General features: G+C 43.2%; 1 protein-coding gene across 1 annotated transcript in view; it reads left to right on the top strand.

The window, feature by feature from the left end:
- fbxo41 (F-box protein 41) overlaps window positions 1-6,052 on the top strand; it is a 217,116-nt gene that overhangs the window by 168,385 nt on the left and 42,679 nt on the right. The window lies entirely within an intron of this gene.

Genomic DNA, 6,052 nt, shown 5'->3' with positions numbered 1-6,052 from the left:
AGAAGAGAGCCATTGTGAAGACGCCCCCAATTGTGGAAACTCTTGGTTGTTGTAATGTAATATGCTCTGATAAAACGGGAACACTAACAAAGAATGAAATGACAGTGACTCATATTTATACTTCAGATGGACAACATGCTGAGGTTACCGGTGTTGGCTATAATAGGTATGGAGAGGTTATGATGGATGGCGAAGTGATTCACGGGTTCTCTAAATCGGCAATAACTAAAATTGTGGAGGTTGGCTGTGTATGTTATGATGCCGCTATTCAAAATGATACACTGATGGGGCAGCCAACAGAAGGAGCTTTGATCGCTCTTGCCATGAAGATGGGTTTGGAAGGTCTCAAACAGGATTATGTGAGATGAGCTGAACATCCGTTTACTTCAGAGCAGAAATGGATGGCTGTCAAATGTGTTCACAAAGCTCAGCAGGATAAAGAAGCCCTACCACTCACCCAGCAACAAAAGGAGTTGTATCACCAAGAGAAAACTTACATGGGCACTGCTGGACTTCGAGTTCTCGCTTTAGCATCTGGACCAGAACTTGGACAACTCTCATTCCTTGGGCTTGTGGGAATGATCGATCCACCAAAGTCCGGTGTAAAAGAAGCTGTCGCTACACTGATCAACACAGGAGTAATAATCAAAATGGTCACTGGTGATTCACAAGAGACAGCAGTTGCTATAGCTACCCGTTTGGGCTTGTATTCTAAGGGATCCCAAATCCTTTCGGGAGAAGAAATAGATTCACTAGATATTCAGCAGCTTTCACAAATAGTCCAGAAGATAGCAGTGTTTTACAGATCTAGTCCAAGGCGCAAACTGAAGATAAATAAGTCTCTACAGAACAATGGTGCTGTGGTCACGATGACAGGAGATGGAGTAAATGATGCAGTGGCATTAAAAGCAGCTGATATTGGGGTGGCAATGGGGCAGACAGGGACCGATGTCTGCATGGAGGCAGCGGACATGATCCTTGTAGACGATGACTTTAAGACAATAATGTCTGCAATTGAGGAGGGCAAAGGGATTTACAATAATATCAAAAATTTTGTTAGGTTCCAACTCAGCACGAGTATAGCCGCTCTAACATTGATTTCTCTAGCCACATTGATGAACTTTCCCAATCCACTAAATGCAATGCAGATTTTATGGATCAACGTAATTGAGTGACCTTTACCTGCTTTGTTTTCTTTGACATGTTCAATGCATGGAGCTCCAGGTCGAAGACAAAATCTGTCTTCGAGATTGGGTTATGCATTAACCGAATGTTTTACTATGCTGTACTTGGGCCCATCATGGGACAGCTGCTCGTTATTTACTTTCCTCCACTACAGAAAGTTTTCCAAACTGAAAGTCTCAGCATACTAGATCTTATTTTTTTGGTGGGGCTCACTTCGTCAGTTTGCATAGTGTCCGAGATCATCAAGCAGTTGGAGAGACGGAAAGAGAGAGGCCCAAAACAAAATAAATCCTTTTTAGATGTATGATGCATATTGCATCTTTGAGTTTATCAAACAAAAAAAACTAGGTAACTAATATCCTGATGATGTGTTTGAAAAATGAACTTTGGATTGACATATAATGGCACTCTTAATTTAAAAGGACTGAAAAGATGTACTGGAAATGAGAACTATGAAGTATCTCTTGATCTCCATCTGTTGAGATAGCACAATGCAAATGGATGCAGAACTTTTCCCTGCAGACAGTGTGATTTGCTGCTTAAATGTACATAATATTTTGCTTCCTGTATAGGAAAGACTGCAAATGAATGTGGTGTAGAGTCTGCATTATACTGGATAGAATGAAAGTCTGTCTTTTCCTAATTTCAATACTATTATTTATCAATAAATAGTATGTTATTTTATACATGGTGGTGTGGATTTCATAGCATAAATTAGGTATTCTTAATGCATTGGGCATTGCATTATTCCACGATATAAGCCACAAAAGTAAGATGCTTGCAGCTTTTATTTTCTTAATGTAAAATAATGTTAAAAAAATAAATTGCTGAAGTGCTTTTGTGTCCTTGTTTTTAAACTTTTGGAAGTCTTGACCACTATAGAAACCATGATTTGCAACCTAGAGGCTATATCACATGTATATATGTGTTGAAACAGAAATGTGTGCAATTTCGTGTTAAATGAAGTCTGTGTATGCCAGAGCATCTAATTGATCGCATATAACAGCCTGTAATACAAAACTAAATACAGAGACTGCATTTTTGATTTTTTTTAACTGTGTTTGTTCTCATTAGTAATTGAATGCATTTATGGTGTAAACTGTGATAACATATACATTATTGCTTTTTTAAGACTTGGCAAATGTAATGAAGACCAGAAATGTAGGCAGTGATTTTCTTTTTGTATTGGGCAACAGGCACCATTTGTCAGGCTACATCTGTGATGGAATTGTACAGTCTGTTTCAAAAATACAGTTTGTAATTAAATGGGATATTTAAAAAAAAAAGGGTTGTAGGTATAGGACAGATGTTAGGGGTAGGTTCTTTACTCAGCGAGTCGTGAGTTAATGGAATGCCCTGCCAGTAGCAGTGGTGGACTCTCCCTCTTTATGGACATTTAAGCGGGCATTGGATAGGCATATGGAGGATAGTGGGCTAGTGTAGGTTAGGTGGGCTTGGATCGGCGCAACATCGAGGGCCAAAGGGCCTGTACTGCGCTGTATTCTTCTATGTTCTATATAAAGCTAAGCTTACAATGGCAGGGGACCTCAGACCCGTGGCATGTGTCTCTTGCTTGATGTGGGAGCTCAGGGACGCGTCTGTCATTTCTGACTCTTACACTTGCAGGAAGTGTGTCCAGCTGCAGCTGTTGTTTGACCGCATGGAGCTCTGGAGCTGCGGATGGACTCACTGTGGAGCATCCGCGATGCTGAGGAGGTCGTGGTTAGCACATTTAATGAACTGGTCACACCGCAGGTTAGATTTGCTGAGGGAGACAGTGAATGGGTGACCAAAAGGCAGAAAAAGAGTAGGAAGGCTGTGCAGGTGTCCCCTGTAATCATCTCCCTCCAAAACAGGTATACCGTTTTGGATACTGTTGGGGGAGATGGTTCACTAGGGGGAGGGCAGCAGTTGCCAGGATAATGGCACCGTGGTGGGCACTGCTGTTCAGAAGGGCGGAAAAAAGACTCATAGGGCCATAGTCACAGGGGGTTCTATTGTGAGGGGAGTAGATAGGCGTTTCTGTGGCTGAAAACCAGACTCCCGGACGGTATGTTGCCTACCACGCGCCCGGGTCAGTGATGTCACCCATCGGCTGCAGAGCATTCTGAAAGGGGAGGGTGAACAGCCAGTTGTCTTGGTGCATTTAGGCACCAACGATATAAGTAGAAAATGAGATGAGGTCCTGAAAGAAGAATTCAGGGAGCTCGGAGAGAAGTTAAAGAGGAGGACCTCAAAGGTAGTGATCTCGGAATTACTACCAGTGCCACGTGCTAGCCAGTATAGAAATGAAAATGTAGGCAGGATGAACACGTGGCTTGAGGCATGGTGTAGGAGGGAAGGGTTCAGATTTGTTGGACATTGGAACCGGCTCTGGGGAAGGTGGGACTATTACAAAATGAACGGCCTACACCTGAACCAGACTGGAACCAATGTCCTTGGGGGGGTTTTGCAACTGCTGTTGGGGAGGTTTTAAACTAATGTGGCAGGGGACTGGGGACCAGAAGAGAAAACAGGCAGTGAGGTGGAGATTGGAGACTGTAAGAATTATGAAGATAGCATTAATATAGGGAAGAATAGACAGAGAGCAGATGAGCACAAAAAAACAGGTGGCCTGAAATGCATCTACTTTAATGCAAGGCCTATAGTGGGTAAGGCAGATGGACTTAGGGCTTGGATTGGTGCCTGGGAGTTTGACGTTATTGCAATCAGAGACTTAGTGTCAGAGGTCTGGATGGGGCAGAATTTGTAAGAAGCGTCCAGGAGAGATTTTTGGAGCAGTATGTCAATAGTCCGACGAGGAAGGGGCCATATTGGACCTGGTACTGGGGAACGAGCCAGGATAGATGGTAGAAGTTGCGGTGGGGGATTTCTTTGGGAACACTGACTACAATTCTGTAAGTTTTAGAATTGTAGATAAAGAAGAGAGTGGTCCTAAGGGAAGAGTACTAAACTGGGCCAAGGCCAATTATATCAAAATTAAGCAGGAGCTGGGAAATGTGGATTGGATACAGCTATTTGAAGGGAAGCCCATATTTGAGATGTGGGAGGCTTTCAAAGATAGGTTAAAGATAGTACAGGATCGGCATGTCCCATTGAAGGCAAAGGATAGGAAGGGCAAGATTCATGAACCGTGGATGACTGGAGAAATTGTACGACTGGCCAAGAGGAAAAGGGAAGCGTACATAAGCTCTAGGCAGTTAAGAACAGAACAGGCCCTAAAGGAATATTGGAAGAGTAGGACAAGTCTTAAATGAGGAATCAAGTGGGCTAAAAGGGGTCATGAAATAGCTTTACTGAGCAGAATTAAGGAGAATCCCGAGACCTTTTATTCTTATATAAAAAGCAAGCGGGTAACTAGGGAAAGGATTGGTCCACTAAAGGATAATAAGACCATAAGACATAGGAGCGGAAGTAAGGCCATTCGGCCCATCGAGTCCACTCCGCCATTCAATCATGGCTGATGGGCATTTCAACTCCACTTACCCGCATTCTCCCCGTGCTCCCTGCTCCGTGCACCAGCTCTCAGGTCATGCATTCATCTGCCAATTCCTACTCTCACTTATATGTGGCACAGGAAGTAGTTCAGAAATGACAACCCATGAGGCCCTGCATTTTAACCTTCTGCCTAACCCCTTATAAACACTTTTCAGGACCTCACTCTTTCTACCTATGTCATTGGTACCAATGTGTAAAACGACCTCTGGCTGTTCACCCTGCCCTTAATAATTTGACTAGGCAAAAGTGAGGACTGCAGATGCTGGAAATCAGAGTCTAGATTAGAGTGGTGCTGAAAGAGCACAGCAGGTCAGACAGCATCTGAGGAGCAGGAAAATTGATGTTTCGGGCAAAAGCCCTTCATCCTGAAACATCGATTTTCCTGCTCCTCAGACGCTGCCTGACCTGCTGTGCTTTTCCAGCACCACTCTAATTTAGACCCTTAATATTTTGAAGCAACTACTCAGGATATCCTTGACCCTTGACCAGTGAAACAACACATCATCCTGGAGTAGCGATCATGGCCACAGAAATGCCTGTCTGTGCCCCTGATTGGCAAGTCCCCTACTATTAAGGTTCGCTTGGACTTGACTGACCCAGATGTACAGCACAGCCAGTCTTAGTGCCACAGGCCTGGCTGCTACTGTTATACTCCCTGAGAGGTTACCCCCACAACAGTTTCCAAAGTGGTGTACATGTTAGAGAGGGGAATAATCATAGCAGACTCCAGCACTACTTGCCTTGATGGTCACCCATCTACCTGACTGAATCTGTGGTGTGACTACATCACTGTAACTTCTTACAAAGTTCTGCACTTGATCAGGTTCTGGGAATTTATCCACTTTTATGCACGTTAAGACTTCCAACACCACGTCTTCTGTAATATGGACACTTTTCAAGATATTTATTTTCCAAAGTTCTTCAGCGTCCAAATTCTTCTCCACAGCAACCACTGACATTAAATACTCATTCAGTATCTCACCCGTCTGCGGTTCCACACATAGATAGCCTTGTTGATCTTTAAGGGGCCTATTCCCTCAGTCGTTAATCTGTTGCCCTTATGTATTTGTAAAATTTCATTGGATTCTCTTTAACCCTATTTGCCAAAGCTATCTCATGTCTCCTTTTTGCCTTTCTTTAATGTCACTGGATCAAAAGTGTGGAACTCACTCGCCAACAGCATTTATTAAACCAAATGGACAGCAGGCTCATCTCGAGGGTAATTAGAGATTAATTCTAGCCCAGTTACCAGCACTTACATTCCATGAATTAATATAGAAAAAGAGAAAACGCGCTAGGGTTAGCTGAACTGCTGTTGGAGATTACTGTAGCCAATTTTACATTGAAATAAGGTGGAACAAACAAATCA

The sequence above is a fragment of the Chiloscyllium plagiosum genome, chromosome 3 (assembly GCF_004010195.1).
Source record: "Chiloscyllium plagiosum isolate BGI_BamShark_2017 chromosome 3, ASM401019v2, whole genome shotgun sequence".
NCBI lineage: Eukaryota > Metazoa > Chordata > Chondrichthyes > Orectolobiformes > Hemiscylliidae > Chiloscyllium > Chiloscyllium plagiosum.
The sequence above is the reverse complement of the archived record's forward strand: the minus strand, read 5'-3'. Positions and strand labels throughout refer to the sequence as shown.